Source organism: Lagenorhynchus albirostris, chromosome 10 (assembly GCF_949774975.1).
Source record: "Lagenorhynchus albirostris chromosome 10, mLagAlb1.1, whole genome shotgun sequence".
NCBI lineage: Eukaryota > Metazoa > Chordata > Mammalia > Artiodactyla > Delphinidae > Lagenorhynchus > Lagenorhynchus albirostris.
This window is the reverse complement of record NC_083104.1, coordinates 31,314,161-31,327,252: the sequence shown is the minus strand read 5'-3', so window position 1 is coordinate 31,327,252 and position 13,092 is coordinate 31,314,161. Positions and strand designations below refer to the sequence as shown.

General features: G+C 51.1%; 1 protein-coding gene across 3 annotated transcripts in view; it reads left to right on the top strand.

The window, feature by feature from the left end:
• The first annotated feature begins 1,246 nt into the window (after positions 1 to 1,246).
• Positions 1,247 to 13,092, top strand: part of ABHD6 (abhydrolase domain containing 6, acylglycerol lipase) — a 114,690-nt gene continuing 102,844 nt past the window's right edge. Inside the window, exons 1-2 of one of the 3 annotated variants that reach the window (XM_060161473.1) lie at positions 1,247 to 1,390; positions 2,286 to 2,349. The gene's annotated coding sequence lies outside the window, so the exon portion shown is untranslated. The remainder of the gene's footprint in view (positions 1,391 to 2,285; positions 2,350 to 13,092) is intronic. The other 2 variants (XM_060161474.1, XM_060161475.1) reach the window with 2 other exon arrangements.

The window sequence follows — 13,092 nt, the reverse complement described above, 5'->3', positions numbered from 1 at the left end:
CCCAGGGCATTGTGGGTAACCTCTTTCTCATTGGTACTCACCCAGAGGGTCCTGGTCAAGAAGGCAGAGGGTGTGAGGATCCAGAAGGCTGACTTCATGGTGCTGTTGGGGTGACTGGTGGGTCCTCCTCTGCCCCGCCCTGCCTGCACCTCTCTCACGATGCTTGTCACGTTCCGTGGGAGAGTCTGTAACAGAGATGTGGGCTTTGGAGTCAATCCCAGTGTGACCATTTAATGTTGCTGAGCAACATTTTTCTCACCTGGAAAAGTGACATAAGAGAGCCTACTGGTGGGACTTCCCTGGTGGTCCAGTGGGTCCGGGGTTCAATCCCTGGTCAGGGAACTAGATCCCACATGGCGCAGCTAAGACCTGGCACAGCCAAATAAATAAATAGATAAATAAATATTTTTTAAAAAAGAGCCTATTAGTCGTTGAGTGAAGTCACTCGGTGAAGCCCCAGCTCAGGGCCTGGCAGAGAGCGGGTACCACCATACACCAGTAGTGTGCCCTGGGGCACGTCATTTCTCCAGGCCTCCATTTCCCCACCTGAAAAGGAGGCTCTGCGAGCCCCAGTAATCACGCAGGTGGCTTAAGGCACACGGAGTGCAGCCTAGCAGCTGGCATCTAGCAGGTGCTTGTTAATCATCAGCTGACGTTTACAGAGGGCTTCCTCCGTGCCAGGTGCTGTTTGTCTCAAGTTGTTAAACACTGTTCTAACGTCATTCTCTGAACACTAAGGGTAGTTCCCGCCATCATCTCGCTGTACAGATGAGGCCATACCGCTGTCAAGTGGCAGAGCTGTGTGCGAGGAGTAACCAGAGCTTCCTGGAGTGGAGACGACCTCTCTTTAGACCCCCTTGGGTGCCTGGCATGCAGTAGGTGTACACTGGGGTTTGCTGAATGGAATAGAGGCAGTGGAACCCCATGCGCCACCTGGGATCCTCTGGGTATGAGGAGGAAAGGCCTGGGCCCTGGGTTCCTCTGGGGCAGAACAGGGCCCCCTCCCAGGCACCCTGGGTAGGTGTGGCCTTTGCTCCTTTCTTCAGTCTGGTCTGTCCCACCCACTGCCTGTGTATGGCTCGCAGTGCCCTGAGCAGCCCAGCCTCTCCTCTCCGGCAGGGCCTTGGCAACCCAGCCCTCATTGGCTGCACGTATCCTTGGAGATGAGGCACCAGCAGGGCAAACATAGGCGGCAGAATGTTTCCTCCCTCCCCCGCCCCCTTGCCCTCACTGCCACGAGGGATCTATTCACCTCCCAGAAGCAAGCCTGCTGGCAGGAGCACATCCGGAAGGAGACTGCCGCCCAGGTCGCCTGGAACATCAGCTATGGCCACAAGCACCTGAAGGAGGGACCCTTGCCCAGGAAGCGGCTCCAAAAGGCCCCCTTCAGGTCAGTCTGGGAGTGGGGCCATCCCAGGCCACCAGCTACCTGTTGGATGGCCAGAGACCAGGGGGCTCCAGGATCAGCTGTCCAGGGGAGTAGGTGTCCAGGGCCCTCCGCCCAAGGGAGGCAGAGTCAGGCAGACCCGAAGAGCAACTCGGGGGCTAGCAGGCCAGACCAAACCAGGGGGCTTAGGCATGAAGCAGGTCCCCCCGCACCCTGCAGCTGCTCTTCCAAGGCATCTCCCTCGACGGCCAAGGCCAGGCCTCCTACCTCCGGGATCGGCATTGGCAGAAGCCGGAGGAGAAGTTTCCGTCCTGGGAGTACAGCTGGCATGTGGGTAAGGGCCACCACCCTCTTGCCATTCCAGGCCTTTGCAGGCGGGCCCAGCCTCGTCCCTCATCATATTCCTCTGGCTCACTATTCTCTGAGCAGGACTCCAGGCCTTTGCACGTTCTGGTCTTTCCACCTAGAATGTTCCTCCTGCCCCATCTTCTGGCTAACTTTCAGGTGTCACCTCCTCTGGGAAGTCTTCCAAGAGTCCTCCAGGAGATTAGTTGAGCCCACCTTTGTGCTCCTGCAATTTTTGAGTCTGCACAGCACTATCACCACTCCTTGAGGATCCATCTGGCCTGGTGAGGCCTTGGGCTTCCAGGGCTTCTTAGTTAATTTTATTAACGCCCTCCCAGCTCCCAGGTTGGGGCTGGCACTCAGTCACTGTGGGATAAATGAGTATGGACTAGGGAATGAGGCCTTGAATTGGAATCAAGAGGTTGTGAGTTCAAATCCTGGCTCCGCCACTTTCATGTTGTGTGAGCTCACGCAAGAAACTTAACTTCTCTGGGCCTCAGTTTCCACACCTGAAAACTGGGAACAAATGAGTACCTCCCTTCCTTTGTCACAGGGTTTTGGTGAAATCAGGCGGGAAAACACCCGGAACAGGAGTTATCCTCAGAAAGCTGCATGAGGTGGGTAGGACACATTCATTCATTCAGCATATAATCCTGTCGTTCAGAACAGCCAGTAGAGGGAGATCTGGAGCCACTGAATCCCGGCTCTACCCCAAAATGAGTTAGTGAACCAACAGGCACAGAGCGACTCAGGTTGAAATTACCAGGCTGGGTTTGAATTCTGGTTCGTTTGTTTGTTCATTCACTCATTCATTCATTCATTCATTAACAGATGTTTATTGAGCACTTAATATGTGCTCCTCTTTTTGTCCTGGGGTGTATAGCAGAGAGCAAGACAGACATGGGCCCTCACAGAGAGCCGATGACAGATAGATGAAGTAGTGTCAGGCTGTGGTCCGTGCTACAGAGCTGCACTTTTCAATCTTTACCGTCACAGGAATTACCTGGGGATCGCGTTAAAATGTAGGTTCTGATCCTTCAGTGACGTGAGTGGGGTGAGATTCTGCATTTCTAACAAGCTCCCTGACGATGCTGATGCTGCTGGTCCGTGGACCACACTTGCGTATCAAGGCTATAAGAAGAGGTAAATCAGGAGAAAGCGATGGAGGCTGAGGGGCTGCTATGGTAGACAGGGTAGTCAGGGAAGGCCTGCTGGGGTGGGACGTTGAGCAGGGTCCCAGGTCGAATCTCCCCCATCGGATTCTTCTGAGAAGGGTCCGACTCCCTGTGCCCACGGTGCAAGACTCAGTTTAGGCATCACATGGGGCTTCCCTGTTCCTCCTCTCCTGCTCGGCCCACAGGTCCATACCTACTGCCTGTGAAACCACTGCCAGGCATAGGGTCTCCAGATGGAGCAAATTAAAATACAGAATGCCCAGTTGCATTTGCATTTCAGATAAACAGTGTAAGTATGTACCAAATGTGGCATGGGACATACGTATACTGAAAAAATTACTCATTGTTTATCTGAAATTCAAATGTAATTGGGCATCCTACGTTTTATCCAGCAACCCAAGCATTGGAGTCAGGAGAGCTGATTCTGGCTGCCCCCTGGGTACAAGGGCAGTGCTGGGTTCAGGGCAAAGTTCAGTTTTTCCCCATAGTGTTCTGTTTAAACCCACAGTTGCTCCCAGAATCTCTGGAATATTCTGTAAGCATCTGGCCTCATGCCCCTAACCCAACCGGTTCAGAAGCCAGATGGGGAACAGATGACAGACCTTCCACTGACCACTTCTCCCCTCCCCAAACAGGTACAGACAGGAGCTGTGTCTTCTCAGTGGGTGCAAATAGCCACAGAAGAGGGGTTGAAGGCATTGTCTGGGCCCCAGCTAGGTCAGCCCCAAGTGCCTTTTACACATAGAAAGCACCAGTCTGGTGCCTGGCACATAGTAAATGCTCAAGAAATGGTAACTGGTACTATTATTATTATTATTAATTCAACAGGGAGGATTTGCAGCCAACGGGCATTTGGGAAGCTAGTTCAGCCTTGGGCCACCCTGGAGGTGTTTACCGTGGAGCATTGGGATGGCTGGGGAATCACTAGACAAGGGGAGAAATGTGATGAGGGGTAAGTGAGGTTGGGGTTGAGATGGGATCGAAATAGTTAACAATTAGCATAACCTGCGTGCCACCAATCAGGGCAGATCCTGGCCATGGAGCCAAAGCAGGGTCTCAAGATGCCCATGCTTTGCCAGGCATACCGTTTAGTTACTGGATCCTAAGAAGGAATGGGGGGCCTAGGGTAGGGGTCAAGGGGCACAAGGGGCAGCGCTGTTGCTAAGTGCACAGAAGCATTTCACTGTTCTAGCAGCTGGAGCAGCTGTGGCACTGTGTTGTGTTGGGCTGTGGGTGCGCTGGCAGGAGTGGTGGGCCCAGCACCGGGCCCTTGTTGTGTTCAGGGGAATCCATGAAGGACACCAGGGCTCCAGCTCACGCCAGGTTCCAGCCCATCACAAAGAGCTTTTACATCAAAAGGAGCATCTTCCATGTCCCACGGCGAACAGACCAGCGGATGTGAATTTGCTGGGGGTTCAGAAGCTGCTCCTTCCTTTTCCTGTGGTCTGTCTGGACCCTGAAGAGCAGAGACATTGCCAGCCCCACCCTCCCTCTGTTCTGTTCAGCTCTGCCAAGCGGGGAGAGGCACGAGTCCTACTCTAAGGTGGGCACATGTCTGGGATTCAGGGGGGCCCACCTGCTGCCTCTTGTCTGCCCTCAGGGACCTCAGCTCCTTGCAGAGCTCCTCGCCCCTGCCATCACCGTCACCAGCACAGGTCACTCTCCTGGGGGAAGCAATGGAACCTCCAAGTGCTCCAGCAGCAGACCTGGGACAGGGGAGGGGCACCTCTAAGTTCTTAAGGTGCTAAGGGGAGAGGAGGGGGGTATCTCCCTGTCCTTACTCTCTACATCCTGTTGAAGGGACCCATAGCAGAATTGCTCAGTCCCAGGGTATCCCAGAGTTTAGGAAGGAAGTCGTTTCCAAGTTTACTTTCTGCTTCTCACACCTCCAAGAACCTGCACAGGTCAGGGTTGCCTCACTGCTGTAACAAACAGCCCCTAAATCCCAGTTGCTCAAACGTACTAAAAAAAATAAATGTATTTTTTACAGCACAGTGCAATCTGGTGTTCAGCAGGCCACCTGCCACGTGCTGATCTGGGGACGCAGGCTCCTCCCATCTGGTGGCTGTGCCGTCTCCTAGGGCCTCAGAGTCCTTCCCTGGGTCCTCTACACCCGGCTGCGGGATGAGGGAGGAGAGAGAGAGGGCCTGGAGAGAACATGCCCACCCTTGACCACCTTGGCCTGGAGCTGACACATCCTATGGGTGAGAACAAATCACATGACGTCTAGATGTGAGAAGACTGGGAGTGCTGTGCGACCAGGTGGCCAGGAAGAAGAAGGGAGAGGGTCCCCAAACACCTAGCCCATCTCTGCCACAGAGCCCGATGTGCCCTGCGGCTGCTCTAGGGGTGGATGTGAGCTTGGCCACCACCCTAAACTCACAAGTCCCTTCCTGTATGAGTTTGCTAGGACTCCCATAACAAAGGACCACACACTGGGTGACTTAAAATAACAAAAAGTTGTCTCACAGATGCGAAAATTAGAAGCCTAAAAATCCTGCTGCCTCTGAAACCTGCAGGGAAACCCTTCCTGGCCTCTTCCTGGCTCCTGGGAGTTTGCTGGCAATCCTTGGCATTCCCTGGCTTGCAGCTGCATAACTCAGTCTCTGTCTTGGTCATCACACGGCCCCTGTGTCTCTGTCTTCATGTGGCCATCTATTTTTTTTTAATTTATTTATGTTATTTATTTATTTTTGGCTGCGTTGGGTCTTCATTGCTGCGCGTGGGCTTTCTCTAGTTGTGGTGAGCAGGGGCTGCTCTTTGTTGTGGTGCATGGGCTTCTTATTGTGGTGGCTTCTCTTGTTGTGTAGCACGGGATCTAGGTGCACGGGCTTTAGTAGTTGTGGTGTGTGGGCTCAGTAGTTGTGGCTCGCGGGCTCTAGAGCACAGGCTCAGTAGTTGTGGCACTCAGGCTTAGTTCCTCTGCAGCATGTGGGATCTTCCCGGACCAGGGCTTGAACCCGTGTCCCTTGCATTGGCAGGTGGATTCTTAACCACTGTGCCACCAGGGAAGCCTATGTGGCCATCTTCTTATAAGGACACCAGTCATATCGGATTAGGGGCTTACCCTACTCCAGTATGTCCTCATTTTAGCTAATTACATCTACTATAACCCTATTTCCAAATAAGGTCACATTCTGAGGTACTGGTGGTTAGAACGTCAGCGTATTTTTTTTGCGGGGACACAGTTCAGCTCATACCCCCTCCCTTCTGATAGCTAAACCTTGGTTACTGGGGCCATCTTGAAGGACCTTCCTCTTTCCTTGGATTCCCTCCCAGAATCCCAGACATGTCAAATGTGTGTGGCTGGCATCCTACCCAGCATTGGTGCACACAGCACCTCATTGCTTACAAGGCCTCTGGCATGGAGGGAACCCAAGGATTCACCCTGTTACCAACCAGGGTTCTTGGCCCCCTTAATCGATAGAAGTTGATCAGAGTCCAGACAAGAAATTCAGGCATGCTTTACTGGGGCACCTGCTGCAGCGGGGGAGTGAGAGCAAACCACATGTTCCTTGCCTGCTGGCTCACTCCCTGAGGCAGGGGCAAGCTTGTTCCTTATGTGGAGTGAGGGTAGGGGTGTGTCCGGGGGGTCGGGCGGGAGGGGTGGCTTAGGTGGTTGGCCCACCCCTTAGGTGCTGGTGTGTGCAGGGGGCATGCGCAGCGCCCTGCTTTGGCTCCTGACCCCCTACTTTTGCTCCAGGCTCTTCAAAAGTGGCAGTTGGGGTTTTTGGTCTTTTGTATCTTTTGGGCCCAGAATTTGCCCCAACTGTGCATGCATGCAGTTATTTTAGTCACATACAGTTTCTTTGTACTTTGTTGCTGGAGGAGAGGTGTGTCCAGGTGCAAGTACTGCAGCACTACAGCGAAGGGCCCCAGGTCCCAGCCTGTCTCAGCCCTGCGCACAGCCCTTTGTGAAACCAAAATGCTCACGGGCCCACCCTGCTTAATCAGGGCACTGTGATACCCTTCTACTCCGCTCGTTCAAAGAGTAGCCCCTCAGTCTGGCCGAAGAAAGAACGAGGCAAACCAACAGCTCTGTGAGGACCACCCCCAGAGGAACTTTCCAGGTGTCTCCAAGTTTTCCCCTTAGCCTGAAACTCCACAAAGGAGCTAGTAGTTTTGAAACAGCAAATTGAACTAAGTTGCCTGCTTTTCCCTTATCAACTTTGGGAAAGTTCTTGAGTGGGAAAGAGCAGGAGGCAGAGAGCGTGAACAAGGCTGTGTGTGCATGTGATCCTTGGGAACTTGCACCGCAGCCTTGCACCCTAGAGGCAGGTGCTTGAGAAATACCTGCCGAATGTAATCAACCAGATAGCCCACTGCGTTCTTTGGGGTCATTTGAATGCAACAAACCTTGATCTGATAGCTCCCAGGGGCCAGGTCTAGGCTGGGTCCCTGGGGCAGAGGGGGCAAATCTTCTTGGAGCTCATGGCACAGAGTGAGAAGGGCTGTGATGGGGGAAGACGGGCACCTTTGGAGCGCAGAGGGGACGCCTAAGCCAGCATGGGGTGTCAGGGTAGGCCTCCTGAGGGACATCATCATTATTTCTGTTATTAAATGAAACAATGCTCAGAAAATGCCTAGCAAATGGCTGACTCTCTATATGTGAATTATACTAGTTGTTATTATGATTATCTCTATCGGCAGCAAGGCTGCAAAGCTGCTTAGAAGAGGACAGGCTGCTACCAGGGCAGCTTTTCACAGCTGGAATTTTGCAAATAAATTAAGTCTTTTGGAACATGATTTGAGTGATGATGTTTTCAGTTCTCGAAGGATGATACCACATTGCTAACACCATTCTAGAAGCATGGGAAAAGGGTTGATTCATAACAAGCAATGGATGTTCCAGGTTGTTAGGGCTTAATACTTCTGGGGAATTTATTTATTTATATTTAGTGAGCACCTCTATGATATTTGCTACATGCAGGGCCTTATTCTAAACCCACACTGTCCAGTTCCATAGTCATGAGCTACATGTATCCACTGAGCATTTGAAATGTGTCTCATCCAAATAGAGATGTGCTGTAAGTATAAAAGACACACCGGGTTTCAGAAATTTAGTATAATAAAAAATGTAAAATAGCTCATTAATAATTTTTATATTGAATCACATGTTGAAATGACCAAACTTGGATATATTGGGTTAAATCAAGGATTGACAAACTTTCTCTGTAAAGGACTAGGTAGTGGGTATTTTCAGCTTTGTGGGCCATGCAGTCTCAAATAAGCAAATACTCAACTCTGCTGTTGCAGTGTAAAAGCAGCCGTGGCTGGTACATAAACAAATGGGTGTGGATATGTTCCAATAAAACTTCATTTAAAAAAACAGGTGGTGGGGGCTTCCCTGGTGGCACAGTGGTTGAGAGTCCGCCTGCCGACGCAGGGGACACGGGTTCGTGCCCCGGTCCGGGAGGATCCCACGTGCCGCGCAGCAGCTGGGCCAGTGAGCTATGGCCGCTGGGCCTGCGCGTCCGGAGCCTGTGCTCCGCAATGGGAGAGGCCACAGCGGTGAGAGGCCCGCGTACCGCAAAAAAAAACAAACCCACAGGTGGTGGGCTAGATTTGACCCATTGCCTGTAGTTTGCTGACCCCCTATGTTAAATAAAATACATTATTAAAATTAGTTTTACTTGTTTCTTTTTGCTTTTTAATTAATTTATTTTTTGGCCGTGCCGGACGGCTTGCTTAACGTGGGCCACGGCAGTGAAACCGCCAAGTCCTAACCACTGGACTGCCAGGAAGTTCCCTTGTTTTGCTTTTTTAATGTGGCTACTAGAAAATTTCAAATTACAAATTGGCTCACATGCTATTCCTATCGCACAGGGCCAATCTAGGAGTTTTACAAGTATTAACTCGGAGGGATAGCTCTGTTGCCCTGGGAGAGGGGTGCCTTTGTGTGTGTGTGTGTGTGTGTGTGTGTAGGGGGGATGTGTGAATTCTGATGACAACCTAAAGAGAGCATGTGGAGTTGGTGCCTTGGCCTGGCTTCCCCACTGCTGAGTATGGAGTCCAAGGGCAGGCGGGTAGCTGCTTCCTGGGGTATCTGGACCTGTGCCCTCTCTCTAGGTTCATCCTTTGACTGAAGCGAAGTTCCCGGCAAGACCACTAGGTGGTGGTGTTGGACCACAGGGTACCATGGTTGGACCACTGGAAACTTGCATTTTCGGCTTGGCTCTGCCATGCATTTGTTGTGTGGCCTTGGATCTCAATTTCCTCACCTGTAATATGGGGTTACACTAGACTAGTGAAAACATTAACTTTGGGGGCATACTGACTTGATTTGACTTTTGACTCCACCAGGGCCACATTATGACTTTTGTGGGTCCTAGTGCACTTTTGCCTTCACGAATCCCTTCTTCCATGAAAAAATAGTAAAAATTATATTTTACAACAACACTGGTATAAAGACAGTTATGTTAATATTATATACTAAAACTGTCTTCAACCTAAATTTTTATTTTTTCCCTTCTTATCCTGAAAGAAATTAAAACATTTCCGCGGCCCCTAAAAGTGTTGTGGCCCTAGGACCTGCGCCTACTCTGCCTCATGGAGGGAGGTGCCACCTCCACTACTCGCCAGCTGTGTGACCATGGGCAAGTTGTTTAACTTCTCTGGGCCTGAGTTCCCTCATTTCTAAAATGGAGATGACAACAGAGCCCACCTTTTTAGTGCTATTGTTGGTATTTAGTAGATAGTGTATACCATTCCTTCTTAAAACACAGCCTGGCCCAGAACAAGCTTTAGCAAATGACAGCTGCTGTCATTATTATTATTACTACTATCTTTAAAGACATCTTCAGCTTAACCTCTATGAAACTATTAAAGTAACTCAGGCAGGAATCTCAAAATAAGTAAGTTGGAAAAATAAAATAAAACTTCCAGGGTATTTGATGGGGAAAGTAAAAGAGTTTCCTAGAGGAGAGAGGGTCAGCAGAAGGACTTTTTGCAAATAACTAACACGTTTTCTCCTGCCATCAGGGAACTCATAGGAGGTAAGAACACGGGCTTGTTAACAATCAGTGGAAACCTGGGCCAGCTGGGGACTATACGCCAGGTGGGCTGACCCTCGGGTAAGGGGCGGGCATGCGTGCGTGTGCGTGTGCGTGTGCGTGTGCGTGTGGGCGAGAGAAACCGGAGCGTTCGTCTTAGAGAAGGGACGTTTGCATGGAGTTTTGGACGCTGTGATAGCCCTAGACCCACAAAGAGAGGGACATTGTGTTCGCAGGTTAGAGGGGCAAAGAGGGGAGGGCAGTTTAGGCAGAAGGTACAGCACTGCAAATACCTGAGGTAGGAGGGTGGAGGGCAAGTTCAAGGAGCCACGGTGAGGTTTACCTTTAGCTGGATTTTAAGGTTTTAGTTCTTGTGTCCTGGTGCCATCCTGTTTTATTTTTTATTCATTTGTTTGTTTGTTTATTTTTTGCTGCGTGTTGCTGTGTGCGGGCTTTCTCTAGTCGTGGCAAGCGGGGGCTACTCTGTTGCGGTGTGTGGGCTTCTCATTGCGGTGGCTCCTCTTGTTGCGGAGATGGGGCTCTAGGTGCACAGGCTTCAGTAGTTGTGGCACGTGGGCTCTAGAATGCAGGCTCAGTAGTTGTGGCATGCAGGCTCAGTAGTTGTGGTGCACGGGCTTAGTTGCTCTGCGGCACATGGGATCTTCCCGGACCAGGGCTCAAACCCATGTCCCTGGCACTGGCAGGCGGATTCTTAACCACTGCACCACCAGGGAAGCCCTTCCTGTTTTAAGTTTAGTTTTTCGTTTGTTTTTTGACTGCATTGGGTCTTCATTTCTGCACGCAGGCTTTCTCTAGTTGCGGCGAGCGGGGGCTACTCTTGGTTGTGGTGCGCAGGCTTCTCATTGCAGTGGCTTCTTGTTGCTGACCACGGGCTCTAGGTGCACAGGCTTCAGTGGTTGTGGCACGCAGGCTCAGTAGTTGAGGCTCGGGGACTCTAGAGCACAGGCTCAGTAGTTGTGGCGCACGGGCTTTGTTGCTCCATGGCATGTGGGATCTCCCTGGACTAGGGCTCAAACCCGTGTCCCCTGCATTAGCAGGCAGATTCTTAACCACTGCACCACCAGGGAAGTCCCCCTATTTTATTTTATTATTTTTTTTTGCCACACCATGCAGGCTTGTGGGTTCTTAGTTCAGCAGCAGGGCCATGGTAGTGGAAGCACAGAGTCCTAACCACTGGACCACCTGGGAATTCCTGCCATTCTAGTTTATATCTTTCAGGTGTTCTTTGAGAAACTACAGTACACTAGAGGCTACTGTTATTTTTTTAAATCCCCAGTTTGAACCAGCAAAAATCATTCCCTGACTTTGCAAATTAAGTATTTCCATCCGGAAGGATTTCTAAAAGAAAAATTACAACGATTCTACTACCCAATGTTTACTATCTTTTGCTCAAAATAATTTTTTTTAAAGGATAACTGTGTAAAGGCTATTGCTTTTTACTCCAAGATGGCACCGTTGTGCCCCCTGAGTTTAATTAACCTGACAAAAATGTATTGAGCAGTGACTAAGAAGACATAGTTCTGCTCCCATAGAGGTAGCAGGTTGGGGATGGGAAACAGACATTGGACAGGTGATTACACATGTGATGAGGGTTAGGAAGGGGACACACAGGGCACTGTGGGAAGATGTAGATGAGGGTCCCAAAGTAGACTGGGGAGAGCTGATCGGGGAAGCCTCTCTGATTGAGTGAGGTTTAAGTTGAGTTTCGAGGAATGAGAAGTTTGCTAACTGAAGGGGGAGAAGAGTGATGCAGGAGGAGGGAAACAGCACGTGAAGAGGCCCAGGGGCTGGGGAGAGCCTGAAGAACAGAGGAACGAGGCGATGTGGCTGCAGGATGTACCTGGTTGAAAATGGAGCTGGAAAGGTAAGTGAAAGCCAAGAACCACAGAGCTTTGTGGGCCGTGGTGAGGACTTGGGTCTTTATGCGGAGAGAAATGGGGAGCCATTGAGGGTTTAAGGCAGGGGAGAGATAGGATGAGATTTGCATTTTAGGGAGCACACCCTGCTTGTGGGAGGAGAACAGATTGTAGTGGGGAGGTGGTGGGACCAGTAAGGAGGCTGTGATGTCATCAAACAAGAGGCAGTGGCTTGGACTAGGGCCGCCCCCTTTGCCCTTGGCCCCATGAAGCCTGGGGCACCAAGCAGTCATTCAGCGAGTGTTGCATGCAGAGCCCTCACTGTTTCCCATCCCATTTTCCCAGAAGGATCGAGTGTGTATGTGTGCGCATCCTTGTTTCCTTGAAATTCCTTTAGATTTACTTAATTTCAGTAGTTTCCCTGAATCCTAAAGCTTGAACACACTGCTGCCAGCGTCCTGTGGGACCGCGGTTACCCACTCGTCCTTCAAGATGTGACCTGTGGGTTAGTGACGTGGAATACTGGCTCCTCAGCGTGGCCTCTGCCTTCAGGACTATTTGGGTGGAAGCCCCGATAGGGGTCCTAGGTGGCTGACACAGGTGTGAACCTCTCTCACCCACACATCCCTGGGCTGGGTGCGTTTTCTCCTTCTGGGAGGGAAGAGGGATGTGGCCTCCAGTTTGTCACTCTTTCCTCTCCTGGGGTGGCAACTGCCCTTTATACTTGCCTTCTTCAGTCCGAGGGAGAGATGGGAGCCAGGGTCGCTGACCTGGAGAAGCTCCCTTCTCTCCTTCCCACCCGTGCCGCTGACTCACAGGGACAGGATGAAGGGCACTGGGGAGCATGTTTGTTTGAGGCAGGAAAGGAATGTTGATGAAGACGAGAAAATAGCGAAGACTGGAAATAGAGGCATCTCCATTTCTCAAGACTTGCCAAAATACTTGCTGTGTTGAATGATAAAGAAATGGAAGAGTTCCCTGGTGGCATAGTGGTTAAGAATCCGCCTGCCAATGCAGGGGACACGGGTTCGAGCCCTGGTCTGGGAAGATCCCACATGCCACGAAGCAGCTAAGCCCGTGCACCACAACTACGGAAACCGTGCACCTAGAGCCCGTGCTCCGCAGCAAGAGAAGCCACCGCAATGTGAAGCCCGCGCACCACAACGAAGAGTAGCCCCTGCTCTCTGCAGCTAGAGAAAGCCTGCACGCAGCAACAAAGACCCAGCACAGCCAAAAATAAATAAATAAATTTATTAAAGAAAAAAAAAGGGAATTCCCTGGCGGTTCAGTGGTTAGGACTTCAAACTTACACTGCC